The 13,229-nt window shown below is 37.0% G+C and overlaps 1 protein-coding gene across 3 annotated transcripts in view; it reads right to left on the bottom strand.

Annotated features, from left to right (window-relative positions):
- The window catches only part of SMYD3 (SET and MYND domain containing 3), a 424,868-nt gene that overhangs the window by 327,105 nt on the left and 84,534 nt on the right, over positions 1-13,229 (bottom strand). The gene's annotated exons all lie outside the window — the stretch shown is intronic.

The following is a 13,229-nucleotide window of genomic DNA, read 5'->3' as shown; positions in this document are numbered from 1 at the left end:
CAAGAAATGCTGAACCAGTAGCATGACAGTAGCTAAGGTGTTGAGCCATGGGAAACAGCAAACCCCTTCTCTTTTCTCAGCTGGATAAGTGCAGCCGAGGCTCATTAACAGTTGATAACATGAAGATTCATCAAACAAAAGCAATTGTTGCTGTTAAAATAGTTAACTACATTATATTGTTCAGCTGGTTCTCAGAAAATGCAAACATTATTTTGTTACGTTCTTAATGTATCATTTTGTTTTAAAATGTATCCTTAATGCCTTAGCTTTTAGAATACGTATGCTTAATGCCTTAGTTTTTATGAACACCGAAACATACCGCCATTTACAAATATTGTAGCATATAACACTCTACTACAAAAAAATCCTTGAGGCAGAACTTATCAGAACAAGTCCGCATGGGGAAAAAAAGCTGGTTTTATCATTATCTTTTCACTGTAAGAGGCAAAGGCTTGCATTGCCTATTTTATATTTGCCAGCAAATTGACATTTAATATTTTGCTAATTCTTTCTCCATCAGATAAGTTTCTTGGCAAAAAAGTGATACTTTCTCATCTTTAAATGTCAAAATTTCATTTACTTTTTGGCTTGCAAACAGCGCAGGTCCATAAAATCCAACTGTAGAGGGTTACAGAATCTCTCTAGGATTAATTATGCTTTTAATTAAATTAAAAGATTCCTCCTTACGTGACCTCCATATCAGTCCCATATGCACATTATCTCTCCTCAGGCTTGTCTCAGAGGACAACAGACTCCACATTATAGAACTAGACCATTTTCCCTTTTGTTGCATCTGCCAAGAGGCTGGTTGGCATTTAATTGCTGCCCTTATTTATGAATTATAACTGCAGGAACAGTTGTTTGTGTGACAAATATTCTATGAATTTGAATTTTTATTGCAATAGTTATTGTAGGAAAAGAAAAGAAACAGTAGGTTTTTGGTTTGTACTCTGTTTTTAAAGACAAGTACAATCTGCCTTATAATTAATTTTTACATGTCTAAAACCAACTACTGTATCTGAATACTAAATACTGTACACATCTGATTTAAAATATACACAAATATCTGCATATGTATTTTATGTACATATAGACACATGCATACACACAAACTTTTTGAGAGGCTAAATATTGCTGGGAGGCATCGGCAAACTTAAATAGATTCATATTGAGGGAGGGGGGAAGGAGTTATCCACTGGATACAAAAAGAAGAGACAAACTGCAGTGGCATGCAGCACTGCATACACAGCAGGCAAAAAAAAAAAAAAAAAACAAAACCAAAAAACAACCCACAAATATTGTTCATTAGTTGTCTTCTCCAGTAGAGGCTGCATAAAATAAATAAATCCCCCAAACTGAATTAGACATGGTCTGATTAAAAGACAAAGCACATGGTGGAAGATAAAAGCTGTAAACAACATAATGGGGTCCTTACGTGAAAGCATGTTTGTAATACAATTCGAGATACCATCCCTTTCTCTTTTTCTTTCTGAGCAGTCATAGCAGCAACAGCATTAGTTTCTTATGCGCCTGTCACAAAACATGAGGGACTGGAAATCAAACAACTGCACGCTGATGAAAGAGAAGATAGATTCAAGACAAGTAGCAATCTTCCAGACCCTAGCAGTGTTTCTTAAAACAAAACAAATGGGAATAGGTCAGCTCTCTCCCACACACACCACCTTTTCTTAACAGAGCTTGATTCACATTCAGTTTTGGCTTGGCACACTTAGTCTTATCATAGGCAACTGAACAGGAAGGTGGGAAGTGGCATCCATCTCTCACTAAAAACCACAGAGCACATTGTACTAGCTCTCTGTAGAGGTCAGCAAGGAACTGGCTCATGAGAAATTATCTGCTGGGAAGCATACTGACAGTATCAAGGACGAGGAGTGCTCCTCTGGGCCGGCCATCGCCTCCCTTTCCCTGGGCGAGCGCCTGCATCCACAGGAAACCTGCAGGTCCAGCACCACCAGCTGGATGCAGGCTTCCACGTGGGGTGAACAAGAGTTGGACAGTGCAGCTTCTTCCACAGATAGCAGTAAAGAGGCACGCGACATGACCCTCAAATTTAATTTTCAAGATTGGGCGCATATTGGTTAAAAAAAAATAAGGCTGGTACAAGACACAAGGATGGATGAAACCCCTCATCAGTTTTTAACTTATCCAGGCAATTTCTGTTTGCAACAGGAGTGTCAGAGTGGCAGTAAGGTCAAGCAAGTTATTATTAATGAAGCCTCATCGTAGAATGACTGGTCTGAATATCTTGTAATACACTTCTCAGCTGAAAAGCCTGTAGAGTAACGTCTAATCAGAAACGGGGGAGGGGGAGCGGGGGGGAAGGTAGAAAACTCCAACACGTGAAATCCAACCCTCTCCAGACAAGCCCCACTGTTCAGGTAACCACAGGTACTGTCTCGGGCGCTGACAAGCTAGTGTCCACCTCAAGATCAACTAACAGATGGTATAAACAGAACAGACGGTTATCAGAAAATTATGTTCTACAGACAAACGAATAATGTACGGGAGACTAATGAGTTTAAGAGGATTCATTCTGAAAAGCAAAAGATAAACTTAACTTCTTGTACATAAGATGTCTTCATTTTAAAATTAATTTTAAGATGGGACATAAAGTACCTCTTCCTGGAAAGAAGCTTTTGGCAATATATTCAGTATTCCTCATTTCAAATTCTTACTCAGGGCTTTTAACAACCTTCCTCATCCAAGCTGTCAAAGCCCAACAGCTTCCTCTGCAATGGCTATTCCTGTCCTACCAAGTGACTCGTCTTTTAATCTAATGTGCCGAACAGTTGTCTAATGGAGTGGCATTTGCTCCTTATACCATTAATTACCTCTGCATTTTGACTGAAACGGGGCAAAATCCCATTCATGTTTTTTTCTACTATGTCTATCACTCCAGCATGCAGATGCCACCTGCATTATTGAAAATCAACTTGACTGAGCACCAAAAGGCCAAACATCTCCTCCCTCCTCTTAATTGATTGTTCTACTCTGCAGGAGTGAGCATTTAATCAGGTGTCTTCCAGGAGGATGACAGTAACTATTCTGCAATTCTTTTACTGGAAAAGCTTATCAGTTAGAAATGAGATTGTGATGTGTCCTAGAAACACTAGGACTTCAGTCATTCTTGAGCTCAATGTCCAAGGACTTCCCCACTTTTCGTCCTCGCACTAGGAGGTGTTCGTGCTCTATCCTGCTCGTATTTACCATAGGTATCACACAGATAGGTAGAAAGGAAAATAAAGACTTCAGGAAGTGTGATTTCACGCTGCTACATATTTTCAGTTCAGGATTACTGCCTTAAATCAGATCTTTTCATGGACCAGTACTCAGTGCAAACTCTGGTGTAACAGACTCTCTTAGGAGTCCCATTTTCAAAGCCAAGAGGAAGTCAGAAAGTTCTTGTATAAAAATTTCTTTTTCAGTTCAAAGATCATTTCATTACTGAATTGCCATCTGTTCATGCTGCAATGAAACTTTTTTTTTATCATTGCATATTTTAAAATTACTGTCATTATGGGGAATATAATAAATACATGAAAAACAGTTGAAAATAGAATTTTAAAATGCTTAGATAACTTTTCAAAAATAATTTTAAAGAGCTCTTTTATAGAAAAATGTAAACTATTTTTAAATTAGATTAGAAACTGTTCTTATTTCAGTTTCTGAAAATTCAGAAATTTGACCACTTCTAAACTTTAGGGACAAAGTTCACCTTCCCGTTTGTGCCTGATGAGTTAATCTCAGATTGCAGTAGCACACTGTGGAAAGGACAGACATGGATTACTCCAGCAGAACTTCAAATAAATACATATATGGAGGGATGGAAGGAAGCATATTACTTTTTAGCCCAGTAAAAAAAGGAAAAAAATAAAGAAACCTCTGACTTCTTAAGCCACCTGGATATCTGATAGCAGTAACTGAAACCCACAAAGCACAAGGTATAGCTTGGCAACCAGAGAAAGATGTTTTCAATATGGGGGGGAAAAAGAAAGCATACCTCCTATTATTCATCCAAGTGATTTCCCATCCCAATGGCACTTCCTGCCGATTTTTAAAAATATAGCTTGTCTTTGGACAAATCTCTGATTTCTGAAAACAATGGCATAATTTGGAAAGCAATATAAAAAGCTACGAAATGGAGACTTAAACATTGCTTGTGTAGTAACAGTAGTCAATCCTCTTCCTCCAAAAAGCTTCCAGAGGCTCCCTGCTGGACTGTCATCGCCACACAAATGTAATTTGATTCTGATCTATTTTGGTACAACAATAAAAATACTTTCTTGGAAGTCATTCTAACCTTGTCAGAATGCAGTGGTCATGTACTACTACACTATGAGAATTTCTTAAAGCAAAGGAAAGGTCTAACTATTGTTAATTATTATTGCTAACTTAACCTGAGGTTTTTTCCTTTGGTACCAAAAGAACAGCCCTTTTTTATTTTGCAATATCTCATGCTATAATAAAGTTTCACATTATAGCTACAAGCAGAGCAAATAAACACATCACTTTTTAACATAAGGGAGGCATACAGAGAGCAGCGCGAGAAAAAAGTTGTTTTTCTTTCTTTCTTCTTTCTTAACATCTCCCACAGAGTGAATTATTCCAATAACCTGCAACATAAACCTCACCAGTTTCTCATAATTTGCCTCTGAATACTTTTCTTAACCTCTTCATTTACAGGTTTTCCCTCAAATCTACCTGATAAGGAAATGGTAATTTAAAAACACTACAGAAATGAGGGAAACAAATGGCTGAAGTGTAATGCATACACTTATTCTCATATGCTCCTACAGCTACAGTTTGCTGTTCACCCAAGTTTTATTTCTAGGGTAAGTAGTACTATTTTTGAAATTACCTCTGTCTGCTAAGACAGAAGAGGCTGAAGAGGCCTGGTCTCACTTCTAACATGCTCATGAAATTTCACCCAGAAGCAGCATTCAACCATAGCAGAGCCAAATTACTAAAGTTCTCATTACATTCAAGCTGGTGCAGAGTCACGGTTGATATATGAGTCCGTCACTCTCAGCATTGATTTGCAGATCTCTCTGAATGTCTCTCAGCAGTACAGTCCCCTTAAAGATTTTTTTCCTTTCTCTCTGCCATACATCATAACTCAAATTGTCAAGTCTTATTTAAATTTCTTTCTAACATTAAAAATATTTATCAGCTAATTCATTACATTAGTTACACGTCTTCTTTCCCTTTTTTTAAAAAAAAAATCAAATCACAGCAACCAAAAGACTAGAAAAACAGCTGATGCAGCAATATAAAGCTCTCATGACTGTCATAATGAGGAATGTTAAAGAAAAATATTACAGATATATTTTGCTGAACTGTTGTATTGGTTAAGAAAAGGCTTTCTTGTGTCCCATTGCAGACATTGCTCATGTAAGCAGTATGGGGATCAAGGTCAACGAATCTTTCACTAAACTCTTCGTGCTCTCTAGCTCTCTTCTCTATGTAGACTTACAGAGTAATTGCATCATCTGCAGGTAAAAACCACACAAAATGTATAATTCTCCTATTTCTTTTAAGATTCTTAAATAACACTGCTTTATTGTATATATTCATAAACAAAACACATTAAACCATAAAATCATTTTTCAGCAAAAGTACAGCATGTAAATTCACATGAATAATTAATGACTTGGTAAAAGTGCCTCACTGAGAGAAACTGCATCAGTTTAATTCTACATAAAAAAAGTTGGTAAGAAGCATACTATTCATGGGAGGTAAGGAAACTGCCCACTCAGCATGTTTACCAAACATGTATGTGCCTGCACTACATCTTCAGTAGGTAATCTAATACAAGTACGTCTTGTCAAAGGCCAGATGTATTCAGCTGACAAACTGCTTTACTCAAGAACGAAGGCAAAGCTAGTGTTTTCATTTTTTTTGCCTATATAATACTGAAATTAAAAAAAAAAAAAATCAGAATAAACTATCAGTATAAATTTTTGCCAACACTGATTACTATAGCTGGCATACGATGGTGCTCTAGCAACAAAGGCCCTAGGCAAGCACACAAATTAAACTATAGGGTCTCCGCATGTATTATTGTTTATAATCATTCCCATACATGACTTTGCTTACAAGACTTTTTTTTTTCCTTAAGATTTTTGGTTACTGTCAAAGAGGGAGGATGGGGAACAGAAAGACAAATTTACCTACAGTTGTTGCCACTCCATGCAAAGAACTGGTCCAATGGTAACATGAAAGCATCTTACCTAAAGAATATTTACTACTAATTTTAGAATGACTAAATCTAAATTTAATTTCTCTTTGTAAGTGGAAGTACTAAATCTAAATTTAATTTCTCTTTGTAAGTGGAAGTATCTGCAGTTTAAATTCTCTCTAAAGCAAGTTCAGCATAGGACTAAAGTCTTGCTCAACCAACCTCCTACAACATCCTCCACTCCCACCTTAAAAAGCTCCACGAATATTCCCCTCAATAAAGCACCATAAAGCTTAACAATTTTTCCCTTACTTTCAAAAACTCCCTTGGCTTTCTCTAGATAAAAACTATCTCAAATCTTTGTTCCTCTATAGCAAGCATCAGTTTTTTCCCGCCACTTCACAACTGCTGATTAGTATGTTTTATTTAAAGGAATCAGATTTAACAAGAATGAATTCTCAATACCTGGGTCACTATACTTCACTCAGAAATATCAGTATGGTCAATGAGACTTTCACCAGGAGACATGTAGAATCAGATCTTGAAATCACTGTTTTTCATAATGTAGGATTCCTGAAGAATAGTTTTAAAAACAGGAAGAACAGACTACTATATGAACCAAAGGCAAACATATGAGATCAGTTAACTTATTGAAAGGTCACTCACAAATTAATTACAGCAGAAAGCACTGAAAAACAAATGCACTAAAAACAAATGCAACAGTAACTCTGAACGATCAAGATACAGCCATGCCTGAACTTATAACTATGATGCCACCTTCATGCCTATTTTTTTTATTTATTACTTTCACAGACTTTGAGACTGCTAAATTCTATGACCTGCTTTTCCACCTCACACAGATGAGGTGCTCTTTCTCTGGATTAGTTTTAGCAGGTTCAGACCCTGAACCATCCTTCTTTTTTTGGTCAGTTGAGTGCCAATGTTGCAGCAAAGAAGATGCAACCATGTGGTTAAGGATGGCCAGAAAGGGAAACCACAAGTATCCCCACTTCAGTTTGACTTACGTAGTCATGCTCTCAGGTATAGATTGCCCCTACAGATAAGCTTTATCACCAGAAGAGGTGAACTCCTCCAGCTCAGTCCTTCAGCCCAGTCTTGACTGTGTTCCTGCTCCCCCTTTACTCTCTCTAGGGTCTCACAGTCCCAGAAGTGGAGGATAAGATATTTCCACTGGCTAATAGCAACACCCCACCATCACCCACCACCCTTTGGAGAATTAGTTTTCCCTATCAGCAATTCTTCACAGCTAGACCAGTTTAGCATTAAGGATGATAGCATCACCACACTTCTGCTCATTTCCATTTCTGGTTTAGGTACCTGGGGTTCCGTCACATAAAATTCAACTCGCTCATCAGCCTGGCCCTACTAAAACTCTTACTCAAAAATTTATAGGGTAATAATAATTCAGATACAAAGACACTGGACAGCTAATTTAGGGTCAGCCATGCAACCTCAACAACCAGGCCAGATGCTTTTTTTACACAGCACAAACCCAGTACAAGGCAACAGCCCAATACGTGTGAGGGTCCTTAAGAGTCAAGATTACCAGCAGAATAAAGATTAAGTAGTTTTTCCATGACAGACTTCATCAATCTTTCAGCGCTTCATGATTTTACAGTCACCTATGAAAAAACCAGACTTAAAACCAAAGCCTTGAAGTGACACCACAATGGTGATTTGAGTACAGGCTCATCTGGAAACATACACTGATAATTAATCCCTTGTGAGCAAAAGTTGTTTTAGTCCTATAACAAGATAATTGAAAACTGTCAATTCCACTCTGATATAATTAAACAACATTAGATCAGTATCCAAAAATAATATTCATTTGGTAGCTGACTGGCACGTTTTATAATATCTGCCTTCACCTGAAACCTCTTGAGATTCTTTCATTATAGCGAATGCATTAGAAATCTAATTGAAAAAATGTGCTTTTCAACACTTTCACTTCGTTGTTTGAGATTCAGAAATAAGATCGTGAGTGCAGACTATAATTTGCTGTCTCTGCTATATCAAAATCATTGATCGTGTTTACTAGAAACACACAAATCAATACAGCATGTATAGATTGTAATAGACTAGAAATATAGGAGTTAGCTTTATTTTCTGTTAGGGATAAAAAGTAAATTCAGGTAGCTCAAGAATTACTTTTTTTTTTTTTAAATAGAAAGAATGTTAATGGCGGGAGGAACACACGCTTTCAGTTTTCTACCAAGGACTGATTGAAATAGCCTATTTTTCTCCTAAAAATCTTTACTTTTTCTGGTGTTTTTGTACAACAGACTGCATTGCACGCTTCAGAATATCCAAGTTTGGGAACAACACATTTTCTGAAGCACCAACAAGAAAAGAAATGAGAATATGGGAAGACAAATAATTGGAAACAAAATAATAAGATCTACGAAATGGGTTCATTCTGGAGCCTCTTACAGGGAATGAAATGAAAATGCTAGAAGGTAAGGTGATAAAAAAGGAAGACTGAAGCAACAGCCAGGGGGGAAAGAGTCTTATTTTACCTCTTCCTCTCTTTAAGGAGTCAAATGCAGACGGAAGAGGTCTGTCTCCTGAGGGATGAGGTGGTAAAGATAAGGAAGTTATTTCAGCTCTTTGAGTGAGTTTTGAATAGTTTGGAAAATGCACAAAACCTCCAGTTTCTCATTTTTTAACCAAAAAAGCCCACCCATCCTGATCACAAATATAGTTTCCTGTAAGAAACCACTAAGGAATTCAAATACGGCATCACAGTGGCATCTACTTTACTTTCAGATTTCCTTTTCGTTCTTCAATTGTTTAATTTAAATATACTACCCAATGAACTCAAAGTTACAGAACGAACTTACCTAATGCTTTGAGTCCTCAGCAACGTAACATAAAATTCAAGCTATTATATCATTCTAATTCTGTTTGCTTTACAGAAATCGTATGCTGCTTCTCAACTATATCACATTTTTTCTGCGTGCCCTCTCATAAAATGCATTTACATTGAATCATACGTAAAAAAAAAAAAAAATCATTTAATTGTTACTAAGTGATGTTGACTGGTAGCACACAGTAGTACTAAAAGATAGTCCTGCATTTTTTTTTATGACTAAAAACATCAGATAAAATACTTGATACAATATGTGATCTGTGGTTAAATACATACTGCCTTCCTTCATAAACAAATATACACAGAAGATTAAATGAATGAATTTGAAAGTATTTAATCCAGCAATGTTTAATGAGAAATACAAACATTATTGGGGGGGAGAGGTATCTTTTATCTTTGGGTGTGCTTTTTTCATGGTACCATTTTCAGATTTTGGGGGCCGGTGGGGGCAGAACTGTTTCTACTATTGTAAAAGTTCCCAAAGGTAAATAATCTTTTCTAGAAAAGTTAAGAAATGTAATTTTATCAATGTGTTCACGGCAATTATTTAATTTTTCCTTTTGTTTCCCCTGTTTGCGAGTGTTTGGGGAGAGAGGTATGTATACATACAGTACTTGGACAAAAAAATTCTGTCTCCTTTACAGGCAGTACCTTTACAGATGTAAAGGGGTCAGGATAAGGTTACAAAGCTATTACCTCATATGCATTATAATAAAGCTGTTACATAGGATTTTCCTCAAAATTTAAATTAAACATAATACTTCCAACAGCTACAATATTATAATTTGGTTAGAATTTTTTTTAATGAAAGATCTTCATATTTCATTATAGAAGTTCACAAGTTCACTTTATGTGACTATAAATACCAAACAGTTTACTTCCTCACTTTCTACAAATTAGTGTTGAAACTGGTAATACAAAGTAGGAAATAGCTGGAATTGCTATTTCATAAAATGTCTGAGATACCTGGCACTACACCCAATGTCTGCCAGTGCTCTACTCCGTGTTGGCCTAAAGGAATAGTACCACTGAGGAGTAAGGCTAATTCAGTATTTTCCATGTTCAGCATCAGGTTTCATCTCTATAATCTATAATCAAGCAGTGCATGAAAAACCATTAGTAAGCATGCAATCAGCACAGTAGAACCCTGTCATAACTCAAAACTTGAAATACTTGGCCAAATCCCACAGCAAGTATAAACTGGCATATTAAGCCTTTCCATCCTCCCTGCTCTTTTAGATTTTCTGTGACTTCTGACCACACTTTGAGCACCCACCATTCTTCACACCCTACCTCCTAAAACATAATTTATTAGAGCATTTTTCACTAAAAAGGAGAAAAACATATCGGGGGCGTGGTGTGGTGTGTGGAGGGGTGTTCCCCTGTGTAGTTTAAGAAATAAAAAGCAAAACTGTGTAATATGTCATCATAAAACGCACAAAACACGCATTCATAATACTCACTAAACTGGTCATGTCTTACAGGGATCTCATGAACTTCAGACAGAATATCAGTACTGGAGCACTTGCAATCACTTGTTCAAAAGGACAAATTGAATTGATCTGCATCCATATAATATGGCAACACTTTAAAAGAAGCATTAAGTAGTGGTCACCATAAAAGAATAAATTGTTGACAAAAACAGTTCCCAACAAAGGGTGAACATATTTGCATTTAGAAATTCCCATGAGGTAGCTGCAGAACACTGCAGCCCTCCCTTCCCAACAGAACAGTGCAAAGTTTTTATGCCACTCTTCAGTTCAATAAAAAGACATAACTGGTATGTTTGAAAGGAACTGATATCATATAATCCTTTCTTCTGTCACATTGCCTTGTGGAAGAACAGAGGGTTACAATCATTTCAGGCTTGAAGCACATGAATCAGACCTACATCTTTTCACTGGAGCTCCTGACCTCGTGCATGAATATGGCCAGAAGGTGGATCAGATGCAGCTGGTTAAGGCTGCTGCGGCAAAACTGAAATATCACCAGAAAATTGTGGAAATCAGTCAGAACAGTGGGAGATTATTATTTCGGTGTTTTTGTTTGTGAGCCAGTCCATGATTTCTTGTACAGTACTAACAAAATGAAATAAGAGTACAGAGCCTTGCTCTGAGGTAGAGCAATCGAGATGCAGTGCCATGGCTTCTACCAAGGCAAACTTAATAGAAGCAGTGGTCAGGTGAAAATGATGCAGAGAATACTGGTCCTGTTATTGAGCTGGTGTAATCAATTCCCAACAGGACAGATGGAAACCTTCCTCTACCTGGAGTACATACATGATTGGTCTTTTACAACAACTCATAAATAGATAATAAAGAGAAATCCCAGAAAAAGCCTAAGTTTCAACGAAGTGATGCATGTGCACGCAACTGTTCTGGGGAAGAATTAAATTCCATTTCTTTTCATACAGGATCACACCTAAAGGTTTCATTAACTCTTGAGAAACTCCTATTCAAATGGATAGCTATAAGTCGTAAGCACTACTTTTTTTGCCTCTTCTACTCCTACAAAGAAATCTGTAAGAAAAGACAGTTCCAGTTATGTTCATTGCTACATTTACCCGAGACTGTCACATCAGGAACAGATTACTGTAACATAATCCAGCCAGACCACATGAGGCCAGCTAAAAGCTGAAGCCAGTGCAGAAAACAGCTGCTTGTTTAATCTTGCTATATACTGGCAATGCAATAAGACTTCTCTGTAGATTGGCCTCTAGTTATGCGTTGCTTTACAGATGGCATTTACTTTTTAAACCTCTACACAGGTTACCATTTGTTTACCAGCAAATATCCAGCTAACACTCTAGCCAATATCACCCCTCATTAAAGAAAAAGCATTAATGATCAGGTGTTTTCCATGAGATATCGATTCCAGAGCTCACTTCTCAGCAGAAGGCAGAGCCTGCTAACTTTACCAGCACCAAATCTGCATTTTTCTCCTTATATGGGAGGGAGTAGTGGACACAGGGCTTATTATGGAAACGGGGTAAGCATCCTTGCATGAGACTGTCAAGGTTTTACTTGGGACGTGATGTGAAGATGTAGCGTATTTTTCAAAAAGTATCTGGAATCTTTGCCTGCTAGATTTTGAAAAGGAGTAATCTCAAACATATATTCCTTGCTGATGCTCCCTTCTCACTTTTAAAAAATATCTCCATTCCTATCAGGACAAAAAGCTACTTTTTTGAGTTACCTGCATAAAATGACTGTGCAGACATGGATTTATGATAACACAGAGAATTTTCCCAGACAATTTGATTATCAGGAAGGACACCAGAAGATTACTTATCTCCAAATATAGCCTCAGCATAAATTTAGTCAGTGAACCACAAAAAATGAGGATACTGTATTTTTTTGAACTTGCTCTATCTCCTTCTGACAGTCTTGAGTCTACCAAGAAATTGTGTAACTTCTTCATATTTAATCTTGTCTATGATGTCAAGATTTTCAAGTTTAGAATAAGCTTTTACACAATTATTAAATATCTCTTTATTAAGCGGTTTTGTGACTTGCTAATATAAAAGGCTTATATTTGCACAGCTACATGATTTGCTGTCACAATAACTGGAAAAGAAATTATGTAAGTATTTTGGAGAGTCTTAGCTCTTTTCATTTACTGGAAGTTAACATTTGACTTGATTCCAAATAAAACATTGTAGACAACGTCTTCATCTAGTTATGCAAGTAAATAGCAGCTAGTCTGATCTTCAGAGTTATAAAGAAATTGTTTATGGGGAAAAATTATTATCAAAATGTTGATGTAATTTTAAAAACAATGTCTAGATCATGACCATTCATAGTATTTCTAGGACTATAATCACCACAGAAATGTTAGTGTGCAGTTCTCCACTGTAAGACACCACCAGCTCCATGCTCTGCGCCCAAGTGTACATAACACGATGTGAAAAAAGCTGGACACAAGGACAGACACATACACACAGCCTCTGCTCTTCATCAATATCCACCATTGGTCCTCTCACCAGTACCCACAATGAAATCTTTGAATCCTAAAGAACACCTTAGGAAGGAAAGTGTTCCAGCTACTTCTGCTATGGCACACATGACATTTTGGTCTTCCTAAAACGGCTCTCAAACACTTCACAGCTTCATGAGAGAGCCACAAGAATGTTTTTATCTT

The sequence above is a fragment of the Nipponia nippon genome, unplaced genomic scaffold (genome assembly GCF_047370975.1).
Source record: "Nipponia nippon isolate SJK-2023a ecotype South Korea unplaced genomic scaffold, ASM4737097v1 scaffold_4, whole genome shotgun sequence".
NCBI classification, from domain to species: Eukaryota; Metazoa; Chordata; class Aves; order Pelecaniformes; family Threskiornithidae; genus Nipponia; species Nipponia nippon.
Note: the sequence above shows the minus strand (reverse complement) of the source record. Positions and strands in the feature narration are given on the sequence as shown.